Below are 14094 nucleotides of genomic sequence, written 5' to 3'. Positions count from 1 at the left end.
AACAAATCCATCCGCTAGTTTAGAAAAACGCTAGCTAGAATTAGGTATCGAAACTATTGTCCTCAAGTAGCAAGAGATGGTAGAATTCACTGCCAAAATGTACGGGTGTAGAACCTGGAAGAGTGGCTCATAGCCCATCCCAGCTGATGTTTGCATTGTTGTAGAAAAAAATTGTTATGCCAAATTTTGAACATACTTCACTTCAGGTCGTCGAATATAAAATATCTAGTCCGATGATAGACCGACTGGAAAAAAACAAGAATCGGGTTAGAAATTATCGTAGCTATCCCCTGCATCTGCCAGCGGGGAAGAAATAGAATGCGAAATTTATGACTCCGCCACCTGTTGGACCTTTTACACCACAGAAACTGTCCGTGAAACAGCCTGCCCAATGTTGACACAAGTTGCTAATTAAAATTGAGTATTTAAAAGATTTAAAAGCAACTAATAATCCTATAATTCAGGAAAATATGGTGCACGAGTCACCGAGCGTAAAAAGCAATAAGATTTCGATTGATAAGATTCCGAAATAATTGACAGCTGTCGGATCAATGCTAGAAATAACCGTTTCGAATTTCGACATTAAGTTCGAAATTCGAGGGGCACGTAAACTTTTATTACTCACCGTTTGAATCAAGGGTTCTAATCGGTCGAAGTAAAATAATTTCGATTAAATTTAATGTCTTGAATTGATGGGTGACCTAGATCGCTCAAGAAGAATACTTTCGCTGGAGACCAGAGTCTTGCGACGATGAAGGTCAGTACCAGGACTTTCAGTACAAGAAAGTAATCCTCAAAATAGCGCGGAGTTGTTGAATCGACGTTGATGCCTTATGACCCCGAAAGGAGCTTCTGGAGTGACTAGATCTACTCTATTGATCAAGCAAATAACAAGGCGGAAGGAAAAGCCTTGACCAATGGTAAATACCTGGAGTGACAGAAATTAAATATTGTCCACCAGTTAGGAAATAGAAAGACCATTAGGAATAATGAAAGATTGAAAGAGAATGAATGAGAAGGAAGAATGAATAAATACGAAAGACGGCCATTGAATGAAATGTATGAAAGAGATGAATTGAACGAAGAGTGAAAAAAGAATGAATGAAAGAATGAATTAAGTTTAGGTTTCCTTAGCGTAATGCAAAGGAGTAAAAAGAAAGGAATATGGGAGTAAAATAAAATATTTTCCCATCAGAGATAAAGAAGAAAGAATGATAAGAAGATAAATGTTTCGAAAATAAGTAAATATTAAGGTGTAACGCACGCGAAGGTAGGACAATTCATGGATAGAAAATGAGTTATGAAGTTTGCAACAGGTGGTAGTAAATATTAATGATCCAGTCGTGTCACGTCAACGAGTCAAAATGAAGTATTTTTGTAAAAATAATACAGACTTATACGAAAAATTATTTGCATAATTTTTCTATCCCGGCCTGGGGAAGATTGTTACCGATCACTTTTAAATTGATCGTCACAATGAAGTAGTTGGTTCAGTTTAGCGTTTTAGTTTTAAGTTTGTAATTATTTTGTTTTGTTTTGATTGGCTCTGAATTATTGTCTTTAGTTTGTTAATTTCTTTTGCTTATTAAAATTTGTTATTTTTGTTTAACCTAGGTTTAAGTCCTTACTAACACACTAACATAAAAGAAAACCCTATAATTAAGCAACGACAAATTGCGAAAAAATGAATATTGTATTGTGGCCGCTTACAAGTCCGTGGGATCCCTGCCGCATGATAATCTGGGATAACAAAAGAGGCCTTCTGAGCACACCCCGGAACGTGCAGACCAGACGTTGGGGCGTTGGACGTGCTTCACAAGGAGCCGTTATTTATTTCCCAGAGGGCAGCCAAAACTTGTAAACGGTCACAAATTTAATTAAAGGCATGTACCGGAAAAACCGCAACGGCAAAAGACGGCAAAATAGTCCGCACTAAAATTTCCAACCAATAAACTAACCCATTGATCACGGCACAACCCTGGGAACTCTCAACCGGTTCGCCTATCCGCAAACGAAGGGAAATTCGATAGCGAACCCACTGTGTCCGGATAGAGAGAAGGGAGGAGAGAGATAGTCGACGAGAGGGAGATATAGGTCAAAGGTTGAAAGGCCCAAAAGGAGGAGACAGTCGAGCTCGAACTATACGGTGAACTATACCCAACGCCAGAAAGCTAAAAATTTAAAGCTGTGCAAAACTACCTAGTCATTCGAAGCGTAGTCTTTCTTAAAACCGAAGAGCTGGATTCATATTCATTCGGCTAAGACAGTGTGGCTGTCCGTGTACCAACGTATTGGATGTGACAGACAGCGGCCAGAAGCAGTCGGACGTAGTGACCCATACCCATTTCAACTACGGATTCAGCCATCGTATAGCAGGTGTTACGTGGAACCACGTGTGACCCCGTTGCCATTCTGGACGGCAAACAGCTTAAGGCAACGTTAGTGTTCCTGAAGGGTGGAAAACGAAGTGCAACGCTACTCATCCTGATTCCCGGAAGTCACCGGAAGCACAGTTCCTGTCAACCTTAACCTCGATCTAGTACGTCATCGTGCCAGCATCTCGAAAATCGACCGTGAAGCGGTCGAGGTATGTACCCTCTCTCTTTCATCCGTTTTCCTGCATGTCGCCGATGGGCCCCAACGCGTCGTGACCCGTACCGCAACGTGATTTTCAACTCTAAACTCGAATTAATAAATAAGTAAAATGGAGTTCTAGATTTTAAGTTTAAAGAGCCGATCCCTTTTCCTCTGAACCTTCGTTCGTTGTTCCGCTTTGTTTGATTGAGACGGTAAGTAGTCCAATGTGCTGAGTCCCCCGAACACGCTACGACCCTGAGAAGATAGAGTGAGCCAGCAGGGCAGTGTGAGCTTTCTCATACTTACAGACTCGATTGCTTGATTCGACTGCTCGACTCGCCTGCTTAACTCGATTGCTTGTCGCGATATCATATGGTCGGTGTTAAATCAGACCGGACCAAGTCGCAAAATTTTACAAAATGCGTTAATGATAGCGAACGATCAAGAACTTTCTAAGCAACATTTTGCTCTAATCAGACTACATAAATGTTGCAAACAGCCAGAAGTTTTTATTCAGTTCAATAAAATCCAATACGACCATAAAAACTATTTGTTTCAGAGGAATCTGCAAGCCTAGGTGCTGCATTCCGTTATCGAAACTTGACCTTCTGTTTTTATACGACAGACTTCGCAGCCTGCTGCTAGAGTACAGGACAATTGCAGGGCCAGTTGATACTATCCTATTAACTGTAATAGCCTCTCCCAGTCAAGATTCGAACATACGACGATTGGTGGCTTATTAGGCCAGCATCATACCTCGAGGCCAACTGGGGGGGCAATCCAATCTCAGTAGGTTCTCCGATATCAGCAACCTCCGGTCACCGTCCGGTCCAGGTCACCGCGATTGTGGTGTTCATACGTACTCTCGAACATAACTCAGAGGCGTTTGGAGATTGGTGGCAATTTTGAGCGTGTCGGTCAAGCGAAGATTCTTGTAGGTCATCAGGTCATCTTGGCATCGTGATATCATCATCGTGGCAGCTTCTCTCTCTATCGAGTGCCGTTCCTTCTTATCTCGCAACGGCGTTCCCGTGACTTATTGGCAGTGTGTCCCGGCATTTGTGATCGGTCTTTGTTCCGTCCAAATGGTCGATTAGACAATGTTGCAATTTAAAATGGATTCGGCTGGTCTTTCTGAATGTTACTCCGATGATCAATGCAATGTTACCCCGTTTTACGGTACTTCAATGTGATTGTCTTTCCAGATGTCGGAACGTTCTAGGATTCCCTTTTCGTGGATTCGCAGTTTGCGTTGTATCAAAACTCGGCATTCGAAGAATAGGTGTTCCGAGATCCCACACTTAGCTTGCCTATCTTCATGAGATGATGTTTGCGCGGGCAGTGACCGGTGGGGTTGCGACATGGTGACCACATAAAATTGCACCACGGAAAAAACATTGTAGAAAATTACCTAATCGACTGATCTTTTTCAAACTTTCAGACAATAAAATATAACTCATTAGTAAGTTTTTATCATATTTATTTCATTCAACTTCAATATCATAACCGTATGTTCACACCTTACGCCTAACTCCACTCATAAGGTTCTGTACAACATCTGACTGCAGCTTCTTCTGTACGAAATACAACTTTTTCTTCATGTCTTCCTCAGATTTGACTTCCTTGGGATGCTTCTGTAGTGCTTGCTTCATAATAGCCCAGTATTTTTTGATGGGCCATAGTTCCGGTGCGTTGGGGGGGTTCATGTCCTTGGGTATGAAAGTAACCCCATTGGTTTCGTACTACTCCAGGACATCCTTTGAATAGTGGCACGAAGCTAGATCATGCCAGAAGATCGAAGGGCCCTCGTGTTGCTGCAACAGAGGAAGCAGACGCTTCTGTAGACACTCCTTGAGGTAGGTCTGCCCGTTTACAGTCCCGGTAGTCACCAACGGCGCACTCTGTTTGCCACATGAGCAAAGTGCTTGCCAAATCATGTATTTCTTGGCAAACTTTGAAAGTTTCTACTTCTATATTTCCTCCGGAACATCAAACTTGTGCTGGGCGGTGAAGAACAGTATCCCCGAAAGCTGCAGGAAGTCCGCCTTGATCATCTATGATGAGACAATGCGGCTTCGTCAGCATCTGAGTGTAGTTTCCGGGCTCGTGGGTGACTTTCCCACCGTATTTCGCCGTTCGTCATTATTTGGGGCCTTCTGCACTTTGTACGTATGCAGTCCCTCCCGTTCCTTGTCTCTCTAAATGACAGACTTGGACAGATTCAACTTTTTGGTCACATCCCTGGCCGAAGCATTGGGATTCTCCTCAAACCCTTCCACGACGCACTTGTGATCCTGATCACTAATAGAATATTCATTCTGAGCGCATTTCTCCTTCCGTTCGATGCTCAGAATTTCGTAGTAACGTTTAATCACACGACTCATCGTTGATTGCACGATTCCGAGTTGTTTTCCGATGTCTTGATGAGAGAGTTGAGAATTTTCTAGGTGCTTGTGCAAAATCAATTCGAGACGTTGCTTTTCGGGTGACGCGATTTTTTCCAATTTTCGAAAAAAGGGCAGCGATAAAAATACACTGTAAACAAGACACTCTAAACTACATCTATTCAAATTTTCAAACAGAAAATAGTCAATGGGTATTTCTACAGTGCTCTTTCTGTAATGCAATTTAATGTGGGACACCCTTTAGCATCTCGGTATCTCTCTCTGCTCTAGCGTATCAGTCACCCGTTCATCAGTTTTTCATCAGCAGCTCCTACCGTTGCTAAAGGCTGAATGTTCAGTCGTATCTCCCGGATGATATGGAGTCCTCTAGAAGAATCGGTTCAGGGCTGATCCATTTCTTGCTAGGCTGTCAGCAAACTCATTACCCTCGATTCGGCAGCCTCCAGGCACCCAGAATAATGAAACTTTGTTCTGGTAGGATAGTTTTCTTAAAGTTGTACAGCACTCCCAAACTATGTAAAGCTGGCACGAAAGAGGTCCGCCTTTTGTAAGAAGATGAAAAGGATGTCATCCGGACCTGCAGACGTCATTGGCTCAAAATAACTGAGTGCCCAGTTGATTAAAGCCTCCGTAAATAGTCTTCATGCAAGTAGAACCGACTGGTTTAACGCATAGCGTAATGACTCATCTTGCCGACGACGCATCCAGTGGTTACTGTCGAGCCGAGGAAATATATGATCGTAAGAACTTCCAACGTTTCCATAGGAATAACAGTGAGACTACCATCCTCTTTTTCTTTTTTTTTTTTTTTTTTTTTTTTTCAAATATCCTAGGTCATTCATTGGTATGGTCCTTGGCTAACGCTTTTTGGAGTCGCTTCAGGCAGAGTCTGGCTGCTCTCGTCAAACTTGACTTGACTTCCTTTTGACCTTGCGAAGCCCAAGTAACCAGTAAGCACTAAACACTTGTCCTTTGACAACATAGTATAAGCATACAGAACTATGATTGAAAGCTTACTTTTCTTTATATATTTCTGTAGAACTCACATAATGCTAAAAAGGCGAAATAGCGGGTTATTAAAATGCTACACCACAAGCATTCAATAAACATTATTAGTGTTTCTTTGAGGCTTAATCGAAACGTCACTTTGTCTACATTGTCGACGTATCGAGAAAGTATCGACGGCATATCGTTTGCTTGTTATGGAAAATAAAAATAGATTCGGTTGGGATTTAAAAAACTAAAAAAGCAAGCGATTTTTTTTTGCAGCATCTCAAGGGGAGCATGCTAAACAGAATCATTTTTTGAAATGCTGGATAATGTTACCACCTAGACTTGGGCTCGAACCGGGGAGTTAGTCATGCAACCTGATTCGTTTCCTTGCACCTTTGCTACCTAAACCATAGCGGACGTGATTGAGTGAGTTGAAATTAGCCGTATTTAAATCTTGTTGATATTCCCTCTATCATAGCTACTTGTCCTGCATTACCAATAGGATAGAAAACGACGGCATCCATTAGGTGGAAGAGGGCACGAATAGTGGCCGCAGAATAGCAAAATAAGAAGTTAAGTACAAGCCATTTATCAACACTTACCGCTCGTTTTAATGCAATTGACTAAATGCATTATATTGTTACGTTATATGCGCATATATTGCTTTCTTTAATGCTGATTTACGTTAATGCTTCTATGCATCAACAATGTTAATATACGTTTTATAAGCATTAAGATTGCTAATATACAAAAGTTTGGCACTTGGGATGCAGAATTATTTCCAATATACGGTTTTGGATTAATGCTTATAGTTACTTGGGAGCTATGCATTATATTTGATGAGATATGCCCTATAAGCGTCCCAATTGGACGTGATCTGAGCTCTATTGAATAAACGCCTAGCTTCCTGACGAAGATCGAACATGGCAGACTTTCCATGTGATTAACGGACAGTTCATGGTAAAAGCATTGATGATCCTACTTTGTAGGTCATTGGCAGCAACATCCAGTTCAACTGTTGTATAACTGTCTTTAGTTAATACCCTTCTTTATCGACAGACTTAACAGCCGATTATTAAAGTACAGGACAATTACGAGGTTGGTGTAACGATCCTACTGACTCTAGCAATACCACCCAGCTGAGATGCGAACATTGCAAGCCTTGCCGAACATATAGTTCAGCATTTCTGCTCTGCTCTGAAGCTCTGCTTGGCAGACAAATGGGCTATCTCCAACGCCAGCTCGACAATATTGCCTATCGACCCTACGTCCCCTACGACGTAATACAGGGCTGGTACCGAATGGCCGAAACACAAATGGCCGAATCACGAATGGCCGAAATCCAATTGGCCGAATTTCAACAACAGTCACAGAAAGCCGAATCACGAATGGCCGAATCACGATTTTTTTTTCGGAATGCCTAAATAACTATTCAATAAAAACATGAATTGGCAAGCAGTTAACTACTAACTTTAATCAAACAAAAAACAAAATAAGCAACACAAATATTTACTATAGGGTATAGATGATTGAAAGTTCTTTCTTCCCCTAAGCGCAAATGTGAGACCTATTTACCGTGTCAGTAGCAAATGTGTCCTAGATGATTCAGGGCGAGACGGCCGCGGGCCGCGAGTGCGCCGGTGACCCGCCGTCTGAAGCGCCGGCCACTGCGGGGGGCAGCCCCCCGCACTATGGCGCAAAGCTGACCAAAAGTCAAAAATCCAATTTCCAGTTCTGGCCATTATTATATTTTTTTCATATTCTGGAATAGTTTTGGAAGTTGACCTGAAAATTTTAGCCAGTTTGAAGTTAAAATGAATTTTTGACAAATGTCTGAAGTTGATCATGTTGAAGATTGATATTTCGTTCTTCCATACAAATTGTATGGGAAACTCAACATCAATGTTCAGCGATCAAGAAAGTATGGTGGGAAACGTCAGAAAACGACCATGTTAAATGCATCTTATATGAAATTTTCTCTACTCTTCGAAAAACTGGGTGGCTTTCTGCGTTTTGCTGCGCTAAGGGAGATATATCGATTTTTTGAAAGGTATATCGGAAGTGATTTCTTCGTGTTATATGAAGGCGTGATTTTCTCGCACTATAAAAATTATCTTTTCAACAAAAAATCGAAAAGGTTAGTGTTATTCATCATTTAACTTCTTCGATTTACCGATTATTTTGTGTATTCATATATACATCCTATTTATAAATGCTCTGGGTTTGTTCAAATTTTTTATAGTTGTTCCTTTTCGGAGAATTTAAGACCCCTACCTGTTTATTTGATGCTTGGGGTGCCTCTGTCTGAGTTAGGGTGGTTCCAAAAATCATCATTTTTACCAAATTTTCTTTCTTTAAAAGTTCATAACTGCACAGCCAATACTAACTCGTCTATTTATGTACGAAAATTATCGTATATCTCTGAACAAATTTGGAATCGTATAAACAGCCTAATGAAGCGCGTACAAGTTTTCACAGAAACGTCATTAAAAGCAGAATCTGCCTAGTAGGCCCACCCTTGCAAAGGTTCTAGAGATACTTCAAGAATAAATTAAAACGTAATGGTAGTATCACAGAGGCATTTAAAGTGATTTGAAATCAATACGTTCACTATAACAATTTCCTTAGGCGCTTGCTAAATTTACTAGAAAAGCCTTTATTGAGATTAAAAATAAACATTTTTAAATTTCGTTCAGCCTCAATAAATTATTTTTAGCAGAATCAACTAAAACAATTTGACAAACAAATTCCATTTCCTAAAAGTTTCCATTTATTGCCATTAGTGGCTTATAATTTGCTAGTTTTCTTTTTTTTGGAATAAAGTTTTTTTTATGGTTTGTGAACCACCCTAATGCATCACGATACAAGTTAGTTTTTATATTTTCAAAGGCAAATACAAAATTTGCCATCCTAAAAAAACAACAAACAAAAATAAAATTAGTTAAAAGAGAAACATATTTTTTTAAATTTTGTGAACCACACTAATGAGCACTTATTTTTTCGATTTTGATCCCAAATTTGAAATCACTGACCCAAAATTAGTGAAAGATGTTGTTTTCAGCCGATTTGAAGTAACTTTTGGCTTTTGGCCAAGCTTTGTATGGAGGAGCGCCACTGTGCCCCGGTGCGTGCATTTTTCTAGGTTTACTGACTAGTAGGGATTATCCCTTAATTAAGCCCGAACGAGCGGCGGCGAGTAAGGACAGCGTGTACCCAACGTTTGCGCAGATTAAAGGCCGTCAATATTTTCGGCCAAATATGAAGTTCGGCCATTCGTTGTTTCGGTCATTTGTGTTTCAGCTATTCGTGATTTGGCCATTTGTGTTTCGGCCATTCGTAGGTAATCCGTAATACACACCACGCTTGTATAAAGAAGCCGTCGTTCTGATTTTGAGCAGGCAGAGGATCATCACTCTACTCCTTGAACACCAGAGGCCTCGGGAGGTCCGTCATGGTATGGCCGTTTGACACTTGGACCTGTTGCTCTCGTGTTTTGTGACACAATTTCCGCCGACAGTTGCCGCTTGCTCTGCTCGAGAGGTGGCGGTTGTAGGGCGACAGAACGCCTTTCTAGCCTCTTCCTGTGTATATTCTTTACTGAAACACAGCTTGTGACGCTTTTTTTATGCACTGGAGAGCCACTTGAGCGTAACACGAAACGACGTTGGTGCCGCATCGTCGTCTGCCGCATCGGCGGATCTGGAAGATTGACCGTACGGCTCTCCACTTTTCCATTTGGTGAACTCAGGAGCAGCGACGAGATTGAAAATCCTCCATACAGCGAATCGCTGTCGAGGTTGAAGCTATCCTCCAGCTCCTGCTCCTTCGTTCGATTGGTTGCGCACAACGGAGTCTTCTGACTACATTTTTTCGGCATTGTGAGACGGCCGGTGCCTCAAGATCAATATTCCCATGATCACGTTTTCCGATAGGTACTACTATAATGAAAAAACAACAACGACCCAGGTTTTCATAGTATTCATTTAGCTTTATTTCGTCATATTTCACGTAACCAAAGTATTCTAGTGAATATTGTCCTTCTGCACTCTGCAAAATTATGGTGGCCCAACTCTGACTATAGTCAGACATGACCTTTATAATAAACGATTTTGTAGCATTTCACCTTTCCCTACCCGAACAAGTTGCGTTACTTAAAAAAAAGTGTTTAAAATATTTTTTTCTTATTTGCCAACTTACTGTTTTATAAAACAAAAATTTCACGTTAGCATTAATTTTCGTTCCTGAGTTCATCCGCAAATAAAATGTCGGAAACACCTTTAGTATGTATTGCGCTATATATAAATGTTTGTACCTATGGACTATATAACTATTATTAAGCTCTTCTAAAACACACAAAAAGAAAAGAAGAATGCCCGGCTCCATATGTCGATAACTAATGACATATGTTACCTTCACGACCTACATAGCCGAACGTCGGACCGACCGATTCGAAAAAACGAGCGCTTCCTTGTAACGTACTCATAACATAATCATTCTTTAATTAACTTTCAATTAAACTCAATACTCTACCCCGGGTTAGTTCCTTTTTCTTTTCTTTTTTCGTTTTTCGAAGCGTAAACCAATTTTTTCCTCTTTTCACACCCCCTATTTGTAAAACAGCCAGCGCGCTCTTTCTTTCCCTTTACGTACAAACGCACACACTGTGCCTTCAAAGCGACCGTGGAAATCTTTTTCTTCTCTTTCCCCATCGAATTTTCTTTCAATTATATTCAAACCATCTGTTACTTAATCAAAAACTAATGGTAAAATAACGCACGAACATGGAAATATGGACACTACCTCCGGTAGTATTTGCATTTCCACTTCAGTCTGTTTGTATTGCTGTTGCAGTTGAAAACCGTAATAATCGACTTGTGACATTCGGTTTTATTCTAGTTCTGTGTGTCGAAACTACGTCGCACGTGGCGCGCTGAATGGTGCGTCAATGTGCGATCACAGCGCACCACGTGCGACGTAGTTGCGACACACAGAACAAAAAGAAAACCGAATGTCGCACGTCGATTATTACGGTTTTCAACTTTCTGGCTTTAGTTTTCAGAATGCATACAAACGGGTTGATTATGCGACCTTCTGAAAACTAGACCCAGCTTTGTCCAACTTACCAGCACTTTTGTCTACCGATGTACTCATCAGACAGTAATTTAAAGTCAAACAGCAATAGCGCGCACGGGTGGCAATAATTATCGGGCCCCCCGATGTCATCATCACACAGATCTGTCATCTAAGCTAACATGTATTGTCTCGCCACCACTAAATTGAAGTTCGCGAGTCAGACTCGCGACGCGAACTTGACTCCCGACTTAACTGTCAATGCTTTTGACACATGTGTTATTTGTTTTCGATGACGGAAAATTCAAATGTTTAAAGTAATTTGGTTTTCAAATTATTATTTTTATTATAATCCGCGTTTATATAACCAATAATGTCCAATATTATTATTCAAAATGTACGCCGACAACATGCCAGCGTCAATACAGTGTATCATGCGTTATATGGTTATTATTTTCTAGGAATTTCTAAGAAACAGCTCGCCATCATCTACGGCAAATGCTTGTCCACGATTTGTTCCTGGTTTTCCAAATACGAGAGAAACGGATTGTTTCATCGCAAGCAACGCGAACAAATTTACAAAAAATTTACTATTGACATGCGCAGCTGGCTGATTCAATTATATATGAAAGAACCTATGTTGTTCCTTGATGAAGCAAAGCTCCGATTCCAGCTAAAATTTCACACCTCTATTAGTGTATCTTCAATTTGTGCCATATTGCATGAGTTCGGACTTACGCGCAAGACAATTGAACGCCGCGCCATCCAAATTCGCGACGAAGAGATCGTTCGATTTGTCAAGGAAATGATGTCGATAAAGTGGGATATTTATAACCTGGTTTTTTTAGATGAAGTCAGCTTTGATAGTCGTGATATGCTACGCCGGAAGGGGTATATCGTGGTGAGTTTTGTCGCAAGCCTCGCGTATCGTTTCTCTGTTTTCTGGGTATGAGTGGAATGTTAGATAGCTTTTGGACTCAAGGAACATTCACCAGAGCAAAGTTTTTTGAATGTTGCAGAGACTTCGCTCTCCACAATAAGCAAGTTCAACGCTATCCCGGATTCCATTCGATCTGGATAATGGATGGAGCAAGGATTCATTGTGATCCTAACTTGATAAGATACCTACGGTCAATTGGCATTATCCCAATATTTCTTCCGGCGTACTGCCCATTCTTCAACCCTATAGAAGTAATCTTTGGGTTAATAAAGAAAGACCTCATTAGAAATAGACCTGAACATTCTTCAATCCTGCATGAAGTTTGCGAATCGATTAATCGATTTAAAATTTATCTGTGTACAAACATATTTGAGCATTCCGGATATTTTGCAGGGGGAACGTTTTTACCTGAAAAGGGTCTTGACCAAGATATAAACAGTTTGGATTTTATTATCGATAATAAAAATTAACATATTAAAAATATATCAAGTGATTTTTTATCAGACAGAACATTATTCTCTGAGGTATACTTCATTATTTATCAATAAGTTTCATTGATGATCCACGTCCGTACAGTCCACTACCTTCGCTGATAGTTTCTGACTAATATCACTTTCTTCAGGCTGCGTTGCCGATGACATCGCTGCAAATAGTTCAGATTCACCCTTCGCTCGAGATTCCATTGCATTAAGTTTGTCGACAACTCTCTGAAGCACGGTTAACGCTAGATCGATATCTTGCCTTACTTCGTCGATTTGCTTTGTCCATCCATCATTCACAGTTTGCGCTACCACGATTCCTCTATGCAACGACTGCAATCTTGCTGCTTCAGATATAGCCGTCCATCGAAAATATTTCGCCAGTTCTAACGGTGGTGCCTTGGATGTCTTCAGTTTATCTCGTTCGTGTATCGGAGAAGAATTGATTAAGTTGGCCCAAAGCAGCCATGAACTATGATGCCCCTCGATGTCAGGATGTTTGCTGCGAAGCTCAGCGGCTAGTACAGATTCATCCACAGTACTGTTGGCACCAGATCGATCCGGGTTTTGTGGTAAAATTAATTTCTTTAAAATTTGTTGATACTGTGTGTTATTTTCGACATTTGTGGAGTAGACGTAAACAAAAATTTTAATCGTCTTATGTCGCCAATTCCGCAGAAGTCTGGGAGAAACCGATGACACATAATAGAGCTTCTTTTTACACGCATCTTGCAATGTTACAAATTTTTGTATGTGTTCCAGTTTTGGATCATCTTCGGCCCATGTTGGAATATCATCTTTCAAGGTAACTGCTCTATGCACCTGCTTTTTTGCTACCTGCCAAAGTAACTCCAAAACTTCCGTCATATCATTTCCTTCTATATTACGCTTTTCGAATTCACGTGGGCGCTGCTGGGAACAATATAATTTTCGACAAAACACACCGGCGAAAATGAAAACTTTATCGCTGTCTCTATTTGTCTCGTCTGCTTCAAAATTCACCGATTCTTGCTGGTTAATCTCCTCGGTAATTAGTGCGTCGTTATATGCTTCTTCATATGCAAAAGCATTCCGTGATAATTCATCCTCAACGTCAGCAGCATCGTCGCACTCGGTCAAATATTCCTCTTGTTCGAATGATCTAGGGACAAAATATAAACAATTAAGAAACAAACATTTTGAATCAAATTATACTAAATGAACATACCGGTTCGCAACTGAATCATTAATCTCGGAATCGAACGGATTTGACCGCAGAATATGCTCGTTTGTTGCTGCCGTAGAAGTATCAGCATTGTTGTCATGTTGATGTCTGTTTAGCAAATAAAATGACCTAAAACAAAATTTTAATTTAATGCATACGATACAATTAATAATATTATAAACTCACGGTTCCATTTTTATAGATATCCAACGAAGAACGAGAAAGCGTTGCTCACGGTGCTGCTTCGATTTCAATTTGTTTACATTGGGAAACAACTAGGTCAGTGTGGCCGGATATTTTGATTTTCAATGAAAAATTGTCGGCAGTGTATCGTGTTGCCAAATGCACTGCGCTCAAATTTTGATTTTTATCTGCATGGACAATACGCCGGCAGAACCGGCAAACTAGCAGGCCATGGTCCGACAA

The 14094-nt window shown here is 40.6% G+C and overlaps 1 pseudogene; it reads left to right on the top strand.

Moving 5' to 3' along the window:
• Nucleotides 1–11418: 11418 nt before the first annotated feature.
• On the top strand, nucleotides 11419–12455 carry LOC128746149 (uncharacterized; annotated as a pseudogene).
• The last annotated feature ends 1639 nt before the right edge of the window (nucleotides 12456–14094 follow it).

The sequence above is a fragment of the Sabethes cyaneus genome, chromosome 1 (genome assembly GCF_943734655.1).
Source record: "Sabethes cyaneus chromosome 1, idSabCyanKW18_F2, whole genome shotgun sequence".
In the NCBI taxonomy this organism is placed as follows: Eukaryota; Metazoa; Arthropoda; class Insecta; order Diptera; family Culicidae; genus Sabethes; species Sabethes cyaneus.
This window is presented reverse-complemented; position numbering and strand designations above follow the sequence as displayed.